At 41.9% G+C, this 14866-nt stretch overlaps 1 protein-coding gene across 6 annotated transcripts in view; it reads right to left on the bottom strand.

Annotated features, from left to right (window-relative positions):
- Positions 1-14866, bottom strand: part of CALD1 (caldesmon 1) — a 216700-nt gene that overhangs the window by 138283 nt on the left and 63551 nt on the right. The gene's annotated exons all lie outside the window — the stretch shown is intronic.

The following is a 14866-nucleotide window of genomic DNA, read 5'->3' as shown; positions in this document are numbered from 1 at the left end:
CACTTACAAACAGCATTATAGTGTCAGTGTAGAGCAGTGGTTCTCAGCCTTCCTAATGCTGCGACCCCTTAATACAGATCCTCATGTTGTGGTGACGCCCAACCATCAAATTATTTTAATTGCTACTTCACAACCGTACTTTTGCTACTATTCGTAAGGTCAATATCTGATATGCAGGATGTATTTTCATTCACTGTACCAAATTTTGGCACAAATACCTGATACGCCCAAATTTGAATACTGCTGGGGTTGGGGTTGGGATTAGAGTTAGGGTTGATTTTGTCATTTGGGAGTTGTAGTTGCTGGGATTTATAGTTCACCTACAATCAAAGAGCATTCCGAACTCCAACAACGATGGAATCGAACTAATCTTGGCACACTGAACTCCCATGAACAACAGAAAATACTGGAAGGGTTTGGTGGGCATTGACCTTGAGTTTGGAAGTTGTAGTTCACCTACACCCAGAGAGCACTGTGGACTCAAACAATGATGGATCTGGACCAAACTTGTCATGAATACTCAATATACCCAAGATATGAACACTGGAGGAGTTTGAGGAAAATAGACATTGACATTTGGGAGTTGTAGTTGCTGGGATTTATAGTTTACCTACCATCAAAGAGCCACTTGAACCTCACCAATGTAAGAATTGGGCCAAATTTCCCAAACAGGACCCATATGACCAACAGAAAATACTGTGTTTTGTGATGGTCTTTGGTGACCCCTCTGACACCCTCTCACAACCCCCCTAGGGGTCCTGACCCCCAGGTTGAGAAACACTGGGTGTAGAGCAATGGTTTCCAACCTTTTTTTGACCAGGGACCACTTTGACCAGGGACCACTCTCCAACATTAGTACCAAAAGGGTTACGAATCAGTTTTTAGTCAACTTTAGATTTGGTTTGGTTATTTGGGGTGCTGATTCAGGTTTCTGATACAGAACATGCCATCCAGAAGTTGCCATTTGCTTGCCCACATAAAACCATATTTATTTATTTATTTATTATTTACTGCATTTGTATACCACCTTCCTCGGCAACTCAAGGCGGTTCACAGTCGGCAGCGATTCGATGCCATAACAAATATCAGGGTACAGTTATAAACAATTATAAATCAATTATAAAAACAATTCAACAATAAAACTGTAATACAAAAGAAACAATGTCTCTAAAAACAAATCCTCAGCGTCTTGTTACTGAAATCATGGTCCAATTGCATCATCAGTCATTCCATGTTTTATTTCATAATCTAGAGCTGATGTGGTCTATCCAGTGCAATTTTCTGAATCAGCACCCCAACTAACCCTAGGAACAGGCCTCAAAATGAAGACACCAAGGTGCCCCCGCTTCCAGGCACCACATGGAACGGCTCTGCTCTGGGAGGGAGGAAGCGGAGCAGCAGTCAGAAGGTTTGTTGTCGCGCCTTTCGTGGGTAGTCAGTCTCTCCCCTCCCGACATCCCCATTGCCCCAGCATTATAAGAGTCAAGACTTGGTTGAGCAAGCATTTGAAAATGCAGGGTAAAAGACATAGGAATTGGAATGACTGGACAACGAGATGGAACAATGTTTTTATTAGGAGACGCAAATGATGTATGCTTTTAGTATTCTTGTTATGGTTTTATATTATATGTTAAAACAGTTTTAAAAAATTTTATGGTGTTTTTGGGCATCGAATTGTTGCCATTGTAAACCACCCTGAGTCACCTAAGGGCTGAGAAGGGCAGTATACAAATAAAATAAAATAAACAAACAAATAAGAGGCCAGTCACTCTCATTGCAATGGTGTAGTAACGGTGAGGCCACAGACCATATTTTAGTTCTTGGGAACCACTGGTGGTCCACGGAGCACAGGTTGGTAACCGCTGGTGTAAAGGCACCCTTAGAGCACATCTACATGGTACAATTAATGCAGTTTGACACTACGCTAGTTATACCGTCACTAAATGCTATGACATTCTGGAAGCTATAGTTTGGTGAGACACCAGCACTCTTTAACAGAGAAGCCTAAAGACTTTGTAAAATTACAGCTCCCATTTTACCATAGCATTAAGCCAAGAAAGTTAAAGTGATGTCAAATTGCATTAGTGGGTTGTTGTAGGTTTTTCCGGGCTATATGGCCATCTTCTGGAGGCCTGATGTTTCGCCTGCATCTATGGCAAGAATCCTCAAAGGTAGTGAGGTCTGTTGGAAGTAGGAAAAATTGGTTTATATATCTGTGGAATGACCAGGGTGAGACAAAGGACTTTTGTCTGCTGGGGCTAAATGTGAATGTTTCAGCTGATCACCTTGATTAGCATTCAATGGCTTGGAAGTGCCCAGGGGGAATCTTTTGTTGAGCAACTATTTGAGCAACGTTTGGTGAATATCTACCAAAGATCCACACTGTAGGACTCTGGGATTCTTAGAAAGGCAAATTAATCAAATCCAAAAAAAATCAAATCCACAAAAATAAAATCCACAAATGTGGAGGGCTGACTGTAAATAGTTGGAAACATTTTCCTGATAGCAACCCTTATCAACCGCTTGTGTCTGACACAGCACTAAACTAGTGGGGGGGGGGGGGGGTGCAATGTGGTGAAGTTCAGATTCCTACTCAGAGCAGTTATGACATAGAAACTGTTTCCGGTGTCTCCCAGATGGAGGCTGCATTCTCTAAATTGATCCTTAGTCAAAACATGCCGTGCATCCCTTTGCAAATCTTAATATCTCAAACAGCACAGACAATTAGAGAAACAGAAACCCCTGCTGGAATGAACTGTTTACAGCTGTTAATAAAAAAATACTCAACTGTATTTTCTTAGTTGTTCAACTTGTGTTATAGCTTTAAAACCCTGCTCTAATGACAGCAGGATGTGGAAAAAGCTTGTGCAATCTTTGTTTAAGAAATGCTTTTTGCTTGGTTTCCCTATCCAAGTTTTAATATCCACCTAGAATTAATGCCATAACAAGACGGAAAATAGCTGTTAGGACAAGAGTCAAATGGAAAATGATTGGTCAGAAGCATCCTTTGGCAGGAGTTTACAGTGTCCTATCTGGCAGACAGCACATTTGCTCAAAATGGGGAGGCAGAGGTAATGCAATTGTGAGTCACATCTAATTAGGATAAATCCACTTTTTTTGCAATTCAGTGCTACTTAGCCATCCATCACATCTCCAGGTTTTCTGATGGGCTTCTCCAGACTATAAACTGCACATTCGTGTAGAAGAGCACCCTGTAGCCAGGGCTCGTGACAACTTAAAGTGCCAGAACCATTAACTTGATGCAGTGGATACATATGAGGCATTTTGCAGGAAGCAGAGTATGATGCTGAGTGGAAGGAGCGGTGGAAGCACTAGCAGCAGTGAAACCGGTGAGGATGGAAGCTGCAAGTGGTCTGTGGGTTGTATGTTGTGCAAGTTTGCTCTATACAATGGGGAGTGGTAATATAATTGTATTGCAACCACATTGTATAGTTTCTTTCTCCCCATTATTTTGTAAAGGAGATTGGATGAGAACTTATGACTGTCCAAAGTCACAGGACAAATTCCACAACCAGAGATTTGAACCTGGCTCTCCCTGTTCCAAGTCCCGGGCTGTAAATATTACTCTCAGGTTCTCTCAGGTGAGAGGTAATTGTAAAACAAAAGCTTTGCATGAAAGTTGAAACACAGTGAAAGAAGTTTGCATGAACAGAATGGAAATTAGAATGATATCCATGATTAGGATAAATGGGATAGGCCCCCCTGGTGGAGCAGCGGGTTTAACCGCTGAGCTGCTGAACTTGCTGACCGAAAGGTTGATGGTCCAAATCTGGGAAGTGGAGTGAGCCAACTACTTCTTGCGTCACCTTTTGCAACAATGTTCTCTTAGCACAATGGATTGTGGCAATTGTATTTATGCTCTGTTTTAAGATTACTTTCATTTTTTAAGTGAAATTTGAGTCCCTTCAGGGAGACAGGTAAGGGTTAGAAATATATTTATTATTATTCTTTGAAACACAAAAAGGTTAGTACACAGCAAACAAGGTCACTCTGCTGGCTGTTGTATTGGATCACATGTTGGACAGTTCCCAAGTGTCTAGGACTGTGTTACAGTAAGTTGTAGCAGGATCAAGTGTGTGTGTGTGTTGAAGAAAAACCTTATGATGGTAATTATTATGTGCAGCTGGTAATGTAGGTCAACCAGCAATCTTGGGCCACACCCAATAGGGTATAACTGTATGGGTTTTTAGAATACAGTTCTGGAGGGCTTTTTCTCTGAGGAGATCTATGCTCAAAGGCTCTGCTCTGAGGAGCAGGTTGGAGAGAAGCTGTTACGCTGCTCTAAAAGAGGCTATGGTGGACTAGCTGTTTACTCAATGTTTATGTTTTGCTCTCTCATTTGACTTAAGATGAAGATGCCTTATTTTGAGTTACTTACAAAGAGTATGTAAGATTATTTGGTTCATTTTCCTCTTGTCTGTGTGTCTTATGCATGAGACGTGGGTAAGATCCGCTTACTGCACAATAGACTGTGTGATGTATCGGCAAATAATACATGCAGATCTCAGTAGGGTGACCTTTTGCAGTTGACAGTGTCAATTGTGTTTAAGTGCAGGCCAAGGTCTTTAGGAACTGCACCCAGTGTGCTGATCACTACTGGGACCACCTTACTGGCTTGTGCCAGAGTCTTTGCAGTTTGATCTTTAAATCCTCGTATCGTTTCAGCTTTTCCAGTTGTTTCTTTTCAATCCTGCTGTCACCTAGGATTGCAACATTGATGATCCATAGAATCATAGAATCAAAGAGTTGGAAGAGACCTCATGGGCCATCCAGTCCAACCCCCTGCCAAGAAGCAGGAATATTGCATTTGAATCACCCCTGACAGATGGCCATCCAGCCACTGTTTAAAAGCTTCCAAAGAAGGAGCCTCCACCAATATTATTATTAAAATATTATCAAAATTATTATTAAATATTATTATTATTATTATTAAAATATTATTATTATTAAAATTTGGAAGTGAACTTACAATAAAAATAATCTTTAATAAAAAATAAATGAAATTAAGCAAGGTGGTGGACAAATGACATAAAACTAATACACAGTAGGGTTCTGGCTTCCACATCCTGAATGTAATGAAAAGAAAAGGGAAAAAATATTCTACCATTACAGATCCAATTTAATAATCTGACTAAAATTACAAATAGTCATAGCCACAGATTATTAGATTTCTTGTTGCTCAAAAAATCCATACACTGTTTGTATATTAATTATTTCAGCACAATCTAATTTGCAATCAAAATAATATGCAGAAGAAAAAGAGAAAAATGTGGAGGGGTTATTTTTCAGATGGCTGAGTGTACTACTAAAAGGTTGCCAATGTTAATAGAGGTTGTTGGGGGTGGGGGTGGTAACACGTACGATCCAAGTGGAAAAAACAATGACAGGACTCATCAAGGGAAAAACGGCCTATGGCTGCTATGATGGAAGAATAGCAGCTGGGAAAACTGAGGTCAACTCTGCTCTGTTATTTTTTAATTAAAAATAAACTCTGCTTTTGCCATCAGGGGATTGGCTAGCATTCCATTTGTGGTCTAGGAGGGAGAGAATGGGGGGAATTGTTTTCTTTTGCTTTACTCTTATCAAAAAGCTGTGCGGGACTGAACCCCACGGTCATAAAACTAGGTGAGCATGCAATGTAATATGGCGCAGTCTCCTTTCATAACGGCACATTTCACGAACAAGGCTTCAACGTGTCCTTTCCCCCTCTACGGATCGTACCTAATCCTTCAAGTCAACACTGTATTCCTCCATACTCATGAGAGTAAGCTAGTTGTTATTTATCATGTGGAGTTTCACTCGTTGCTGTGTTTTATTATTCAATAGCCAGCTGGTTGCTTCCATGGGATGTGAGCAAATAATTTTTTTCCTTCACTCTCTCACTATCAGTGGGTCCATCTACACCATAGAATTGATGTAGTTTGGCACCATTTTAACTATGGAATTATGAGAGTTGTAGTATCACAGTTTCAGAAGGTTTTTAGCCTTCTCTGTCAAAGAGCCTCCGGTGGTGCAGCAGGTTAAACTGCTGAGCTGCTGACCCTGCTGACCAAAAGGCTGGCAGTTCGAATTTGGGGAGCAGGGGTGAGTTCCTTCAGTTAGCCCCAGCTTCTGCCAACCTAGCAGTTACAAAACATACAAATGTGAGTGGATCAATAGATACCACTGGAGCCCCCGGTGGCGCACTGGGTTCAACCCCTGTGCCAGCAGAACTGAAGACCGACAGGTCGCAGGTTCGAATCCGGGAAGAGGCGGATGAGCTCCCTCTATCAGCTCCAGCTCCTCATGCAGGGACATGAGAGAAGCCTCCCACAAGGATGATAAAACATCAAAAAATCATCCAGGTGTCCTTGCAGACAGCCAATTCTCTCACACCAGAAGTGACTTGCAGTTTCTCAGGTCGCTCCTGACACGACAAAAAAAAATAGATACCACTCCGGCGGGAAGGTAACGGCGCTCCGTACAGTCATGCTGGCCACATGACCTTGGAGGCATCTATGGACAACAGCAGCTCTTCGGCATAGTAATGGAGATGAGCACCACCACCCAGAGTCAGACACAACTAGACATAATATCAAGGGGAAACCTTTGTCGAGGAGTGCTGGTGGTTCACCAAATTGTAAATTCTGGGAGTATACAGCTGCATTAATTCAAAAATGTGCATGCACCCTATAAGATAAATTCATAGAGGCTGGGGACAAAGACTGGTTGTTAATCATAATGATTGAATCCCCAGTGGTTGGGGAACACAAGCTGGAAATGACAATTGGCCTCAAGTCCTGCTAATAGCCTTCCCACAAGCATTTGATCAACCACTTTGGGAACAAAGCATGCGCCTAGATAGGGTGCTCACTCTTTGGGCAGACTCGGCTCACTTCTTATTTTTCTCCACATTCCCAACCTTATTTTTTTCAGAAGTTCCAAGAAAACACACTCTTTTTGGCCCCAAAGCTGAAATGGGAGACTATTCAGCAAAGCCTTATTGCATGGTGAAATGATTAATGTGATGGTATCTTTATATTAATGCTTACATATAGCATTTTTCTTGAGCGTCTAAAGCTAGGTATGTTGAGGGGATTTGCCTGAGCCTCACTCAGAAATGATGCCTGCAAGTTCTCAGAAGCAAACTTTCAGAGAAGACACAGCCTTTCAAGAACACTCACGCCTTCTCAGTACAAATCAATATTCAGGCCAAAGAAACTCATCAGACTCCCCCACCTCACCCCAAAACATATCCATTAGTGAGCTTCAATATGCAGAAAACCTATGGCCTTAGCACTAGCTAGGGAAGTTAAACATATTTTTGCTTTAATTTTCACCCCTTCCCCTTTTTGTAGTGGTGGTACTGACACATATCCTCCAACTGAGCCAATTTAAAGTCACAGTCCTCTGCCATCCTACTTTTTCAGCTGCTTTTTTAAATGCCCCAGTTTCTATCTCTTCTTCCCATTTCCTTCTTTGTCATTTGCTCACTCTAATTGCTGCAAAATGAATTCAAAGGTAAGAGAATAGGGAGCAAAAGCTTATCTTTCCCAGTAGGCTTGGACTTGAGAAACTGCAAGTCGCTTCTGGTGTCAGAGAATTGGCCATTGTCCAGGGGACGCCCGGATGTTTTACCATCCTGTGGGAGGCTTCTCTCGTGTCATAGAATCATAGAATCATCGAATCAAAGAGTTGGAAGAGACCTCATGGGCCATGCAGTCCAACCCCCTGCCAAGAAGCAGGAATATTGCATTCAAATCACCCCTGACAGATGGCCATCCATCCTCTGTTTAAAAGCTTCCAAAGAAGGAGCCTCCATCACACTCCAGGGCAGAGAGTTCCACTGTTGAATGGCTCTCACAGTCAGGTTCTTCCTCATGTTCAGATGGAATTTCCTTTCTTGTAGTTTGAAGCCATTGTTCCGCGTCCTAGTCTCCAAGGAAGCAGAAAACAAGCTTGCTCCCTCCTCCCTATGGCTTCCTCTCACATATTTATACATGGCTATCATATCTTCTCTCAGCCTTCTCTTCTTCAGGCTAAACATGCCCAGCTACTTAAGCCACTCCTCACATTCCAGCTTGTCAATATCTCTCTTGAATTGTGGTGCCCAGAATTGGACACAATATTCCAGGTGTGGTCTAACCAAAGCGGAATAGAGGGGTAGCATTACTTCCCTAGATCTAGACACTATGCTCCTATTGATGCAGACCAAAATCCCATTGGCCTTTTTTGCTGCCACATCACATGGTTGGCTCATGTTTACCTTCCTGTCCACGAGGACTCCAAGATCTTTTTCACACGTACTGCTCTCGAGCCAGGCATTGTCCCTCATTCTGTATCTTTGCATTTCGTTTTCTCTGCCTTGAGCGTCTAAAGCTAGGTATGTTGAGGGGACATCTTGCATTTGTCACTGTTGAACTTCATTTGTCGTCACATGAGAAGCTGGAGCTGACAGGTGGGAGCTCACCCTGCTCCGCAGATTTGAACCGCTGACCTTTTGGTCAGCAGTTCTGCTAGCACAAGGGTTTAACCCACTGCGCCACCATGGACTCTTGGGCAAACAAAGTGACATAAACTTGTGTGTTTTTCCTCTTTAAGACGTTTTGGTATTAAACATTTTGGCCCTCTGATGTTTCTTGGTCACAGATATCCTGGCTTGCGACTGTAAAATGTTGGAGTGTAGGGACACATTGTGCAGCTCATCAGTAGCGCTACAAAGGCTCACATCTTTTAATTGTAGGTTACTACAGAGAAGAAAGATCATCATTTTCTGAAGCCAACTCAGAACACTTTGTTCAGGAAAATATGATTGTCTCTAAAAGATGAGAAAGCTGGCATCGATAGAGAAGGAAGTAGACAGGGTGAATCATCTCCTGCCTCAGGCATTGAAATATGAGAGATGGCGAATCCTATTCTCATTCTGATTTTGACTCTGATTACTCTAGTTAAGGAGAAGGAGGAAGTATCAGCAAGTTTTCATTCATTGGTAGACATCTTTTTATCCAACTGAAGGACTGATGAGGGTACATCCTTGTCTCTCCTCCTCACAGGGCAATGCCAAAAGTGCACGCAAGAGAGCCAGCCACAGCGGAAACTCTGCCAGATGCCTAACTGAGACTGTGACATACAGATGGCTAAAACCCAGCCAATTTTCCCCTCTTTGTCTGCAGGAAACACAAACAGCACACAAGCTATTTATGGCATTCCAGTATTTTTGTGCTTCTCATGGGAAACAGAGTTGTTGCTGATGGTTAGTCCGTAACAGTTGTCAAGACTCCACTTCAAATTTATTAATCCATGACTATCTCCCATAAGACAAAACAAAGGAGGAGTAAGGAAGGGAGATAGGGTAAAGGCAGAGTTCTCCATCTTCATTTCTCAGAAAAGAACTGTGCTTAAGTCAGATCATGATGGCTAACCCTATTGTTAGACAGGCTACCTCTGACAGTCAATTCCTACACTCCTAAAAGAACAGTATATATTTTATAGAATGGACAAAACTCGTGTGGCATCTTGTGTCTTATGTACCCAAGCAACTTGACAGGCTGTAGGTATATTGTCGAAGGTTTCCATGGCTGGAATCACTGGGTGGTTGTGGGTTTTTCGGGTTATATAGCCATGTTCTAGAAGCATTCTCTCCTGATGTTTCACCTGCATCTATGGCAGGCATCCTCAGAGCAGGTGAGGTGGTAGTCCTTTGTGATATTATACATTTTTCTCAGGAGGAGGCAATGATTTACAGTATCATAAGCTGCTAATAGGTCTATGAAGACAACTCTTGTAGTCTTCTGTCTTTCAAAACCATCTTCTATGTGATGAGTCAGATTCAGCATTTATGATGTGCAGCTTTTCCCTTTCCTGAAACCAGAATCTACATCTGGTAGTAACATGAAAAAGAACCTTCTTATTCCATGCTCTTTACATATAGAAGTCAGAGAGGCACCTTCCTTGCTGTGCTTTCATGAAGTGATTGATATCTCTTATTTGCAAGCTGATTGCTTAAGGGTGAAGGGGTCTTTCAAGAATGTGCTGTACTATTTGTTGTTTCCCTTTTTATAGTCTTACTTTTAAGTGCTTTGACTTAGGACCTCATCACATGGAGGTTCTTAAGCCAAGCTACAGCAGGAGAATACATCAAGCAGTGGAATGAATCCATGGGGGAGCGGGGAAAACCATTGGGCAGTGCTCCGCATTACCCCCTTACCATCCTACGTGGTTTCCTGTCTGTCTCCGGTTTGACCCTCCACTGTCCCTGGCTTACTCAATGAGAAAACGGGTAGTAACCCATGTTCTCGGGGCTGCCTCTTAGCACACTGCTGAGATGCATGGAGCCTAGACAGAGCCCTGCCGAAATTAGCCCTGCATCATGTAATGGGCTCCAGTGGGCTCAGTCCTGGCTGCATATCAGCAACATCCTAGGACTGCCAAAAGACCCCTGTGATAAAATTCTTAATATGTTCAAAATGTGCACAATATTTTAAAAGTAGTGTCTCTTTTAACTGTATACACAGGAAGGGAAGAAAGGGTAGAACAGTCTCAAACTATGAAGATCTGGCTGGTCTTAGCTCCTGGAAGAAGGAAAATGCTGGAATGGTCTCACTTTCCTCTTGACTAAGCTGAGACCAGCTACTTCTGTGAACCACCTGTTCCCCCAATCCACTGGTAAGCATTAGCAGCAGGGAGCTCCTCATTGAGTTTTGCCAGCTGCCAAGCAGTAGGAGGACATGGAACTGTACACATAAAGCGAGGTGCAGGTATAGAAGGTTGACCAAGGTGAGCAGTCTTTGTGTTTACCATGCCTCACAGGGTTGTGAGTTTAAAATGTGAGGAAACAGAAAACCAAAGGCTATCTTGAGATATGTTGCCATTTTAGAAAGCACACAAAATGATGTACAGCAGTGGTTCTCAACCTGTGGGTCCCCAGGTTTTTAGGCCTTCAACTTCCAGAAATCCTAACAGCTGGTAAACTGACTGGCATTTCTGGAAGTTGTAGGCCAAAATGCCTGGGGACCCACAAGCTGAGAACCACTGAGGTATAAGATCTGAGTGGACTGGACTGAGCACCCTCCACCTGAGATGGCAGGTTAGTTTATGGTTGAAGGACAGGGTTCCATGATACATAATAGCTATTTTTCGAGAGAGTGAAAGCCAGGGGATTCTGAAAGAAGAATGAAGACAGTTGTTGCCTCTCACATGGCAGTAGAAGTACTTGCACATTGCCCAGTTTAAAGCTGGATGAAATCGTGTCTGTTGTATGAGCTTTTAAAAAGTTAGATGGAGTATTTAAAGATACAAAATATTTCAGTTGTTAATTATGAAATAACTCACTTGGAAAAGTTGTAATGCAAGATGTGAGTACAGCTGTTAATAACTGAGATTCTTGAAGGTCTCTCATTCATAAGGTTGGACATATTGTGACCGAGTTGACAGAAAACAACAATTATTAGCAAATTCAACCCAGAGCATATCCAAACATTTTCATATGTCCCATTCATTCCTAAGCAGGTCTAACTCTGCAATGGCTTTTAGCCAGTAGGTTTAACTTTTGGTACACTGTTGTTGCTGGAATCTAAACAAATGAAGCTCACGGTAACTTCAAGGTTTTGGTTTTCCCAGTGTGGAAAGTATTCAGAAAGCATACAGTTCATAATCAGCTGACAGGATTCATTCTTCCCAAATGATGTGTTATGGTGGTCGTACTGACAAATTAGAACACAAGCACAATGTCACAGTGTAAAAAAATCTTCATGCCAGTCTACTACACCGTTTTCCAGAATTGAACATTTGTTTCTCCGCATTTCAGTTTCTCCTTTGTTTCTCCTCCCTTTCCAGACTTCCCTCATCATGCATCATGTTCCTCCACCACAACAGGCACATTCTATGCCTATTAAGCATGTTCAGTCACCAAACTTACTGTTTGCTATAGATCTTTCCTCTTGGGCTCATGTAAAGCTCTCTGAAAGGATCTACCCAGAAAACCTGTCTGGCTCTTTTCCAGCTACAGTATTTGTCACCGCCAAAGCCCTCTGGACTGGAGGTGGTGGGAATGTGCTTTGCCACCTGTTGAGTTATGCCTTTTACAGTTCAGTAAATATATGTTTTGGACTGCAGTTCCCAGAATCCCCCAATTGTATCAGCCCCAAAAGTAACTTTGCCAAATTCTGATACCTCACTGGTTTCACAGAAAAAACTCAATGTCACTGCCTCTTCCTCACCTTCAGCACAGGTGGGCAGAATGTATGAGAACGAGAAAATGGATGAATATTTCTGCTACTATTGTTATTCAGATATTGGAAATGTTCATTGTTAGACAACTCCCAGGATTCTCTGGCCTGAATGTGGGAGGAGAGGAACTGTAGCCAAAAAATAAATTTGCCAAAACTACTGCAACCAACTGCAAGGGTAGATTGGCATTAAATAGGCCCATTGAATAAAATCCAAACACATTTTTTTCAGGCAAAAAAAACAACAACAGTATTCTTCTACAGTCCAACCATCCACTCTCTCCATATAACTTCCTTTCTGTCTCTCATGTAGTGTTCAACAGTTCTCTAGAATGATAGTCTCTCTGGGATGCCTTTGGAAGAATTTATAAAGCTTGACGGAAAGTTTCCAAATAGTCCTCCTTTGACTTTTTCCCACCCACTTCAAGAAGACAGAAAAAAATGCTTGAAATTCTTAGTGTGAACTACAAAATATGATATCTGAATGTGACAAACTGTCACAACCACTAGTCTGGCAAGGGAGACAGTGGAGAGAAAAGAAAACCCTTGCCCTGTTAATGGTGCTGTAATGTCAACTAGATCTCTAGTTACACATTGCCTTGGTTTGTAATGAAGTCTGGCGTTGAATTGATCGCATACATTTTCCATTCATTTACATAGGACAACAGCAATGTACGTGTCTCCATGCTCATTACACTGTTTTTCTCCTAATCCTTGGCTTTCACAAACAAGCATTCTGGGCTGAAAATAGATTCAAGTCTACGTACTTAACATAGTAGTCTTGGGAACAACAAGTAGAAGCTACATACCATTTCATTAGTCATCTGTGATCATTTCCAAATAGGACTCTAGCGATTTCACACCAGGTATTCTGACAGCCATTAAAGAGCTTTACCTTCTGCACTCTAGTGGTAGTTTTCCAGAAGAACCATCCAGCTTGTTATCCACTGCACTGGGTATCATTGGTGCAGGTGGCCAAAACGAAATACTGCAACAACAGAATATCTCCTTGGTCACTGACCAGGCTAGTTGGAGAGCTGTAACCCAATGCTTTTGGAGGCCACCAGCTTGGAGAAGGTTGACCTATAACCATAGAGTTGGAAGGGATCATTGGAGCACTCTTATCCAAGCCTCTGCAACATCCAACATTGCTGAAACAGAGGTTGGATGGTCATTTGGGGGGGGGGGTGCTTCAACTGTGCAGGAATAACACATTGAAGAATGCCCCAACAATGGCCATCCAACCTGTATTACCATAATCAATTGTCAGTTCAAAAGGTTCCTCCAAATGTTTAGCCGGAACCTCTTTTCATACTGCATAGGTATTTTTAAAAGGCTGTATCTATTTACACTCCTGTGTTTTATTGACATTTAAGAGGAGATTACAACTTTAGTTTTTCCAGTGACCTGCAGAAATATCCAATGACTGAATCAAAATGTCTTCTGCAATAGCCATTTCTCCAAATGACATTCCTGACTGACATCGTAGGCCACTGATGGTAACAATTAAGGCAATTGCACATTAGAAAATATGGGTCTAATGTCACTGCAATTAACGTATGGCAAATAGCACTATGCTATTAGTCTATCATAGGGCCTGTACATCTGATTCCTGTTTTCTCTGGAACGAAGCTATTTTGGCTGGCACCTGTCCAATCTCTCTGCCTTCTTTGGAACAGACCATTTGTTCCATTTTTGGATGAGCAAAACTTTAAAAAAGAAAACTTTATACTGTTGTTTGGGAAGACCGGGGTTCTTGCACATCTGATACAGGTCATAGCCATGAACCTTGAGAGGAGATTCATTCATCATTTCTTACAGCAATACAATGTTTTTTAAAACCTACATGCAAACATAAATCAGAATGTAGATCCTTTTCATCATAGTTGTGCAGGCAGCAAGGTACAGATGCATCAATCTGGTGGATCTTTGGCTTTACCAACTCATTTTTCTTCCACACTTTCTGTTGAATGGAGAGCTTGGGAAATTTACTTTTGAGGACCACAGCTTTCAAAGTCCTTGGTCAATGCCTCTGCTAACTAGATAATTTTGGGATTTGGACTCTAGACAGTGTCTAAACTTGGTTTAGATTGTCTTTTGAAGCAACACTTTGGCAACAGAACCAATTGCCCAGAGAAGCAGTGGATCTTCTTCTCTGGATGTCTTCAAAAAGAGGCTGGACAGCTACCTGTTGGGGGTGCTTTACCTGGAGATCCTGCATTGAGCAGAGGGCTGGACTCCACGGTTCATGAAGCTTCTTCCAAATCTATGATTTTTCAATTTGCATATGCTGTTCCACTTTTAGTATCAGACAAAATTAAGGGTATTTTGGTATTAAGCTGTTGAACCATAACTGTGCTATAAATCAACCCTGAGAAATCAGGCTGCCATATGAAATCCTATAATTAGAAACTGACAGTACTTGTGAAAGATGTCTTTCTTTTAGGCAACAGTTCCCACAATCCCTAGCCAACACCTACCACAATGCAAAGGGGAGTTGTTTTCCAACTTTTCAAAACTCTAGAAATTGATTTATTTCAATGTGATCAAGCCTGAAAGTATCCAAATGGTTTAACGGTTTTCTCTCCTTTTTATTTTTTTTGCAAAACATAAAGTTACTTAAGAAACTGGAATGTCAA

Source organism: Anolis sagrei, chromosome 5 (assembly GCF_037176765.1).
Source record: "Anolis sagrei isolate rAnoSag1 chromosome 5, rAnoSag1.mat, whole genome shotgun sequence".
In the NCBI taxonomy this organism is placed as follows: Eukaryota; Metazoa; Chordata; class Lepidosauria; order Squamata; family Dactyloidae; genus Anolis; species Anolis sagrei.
This window is presented reverse-complemented; position numbering and strand designations above follow the sequence as displayed.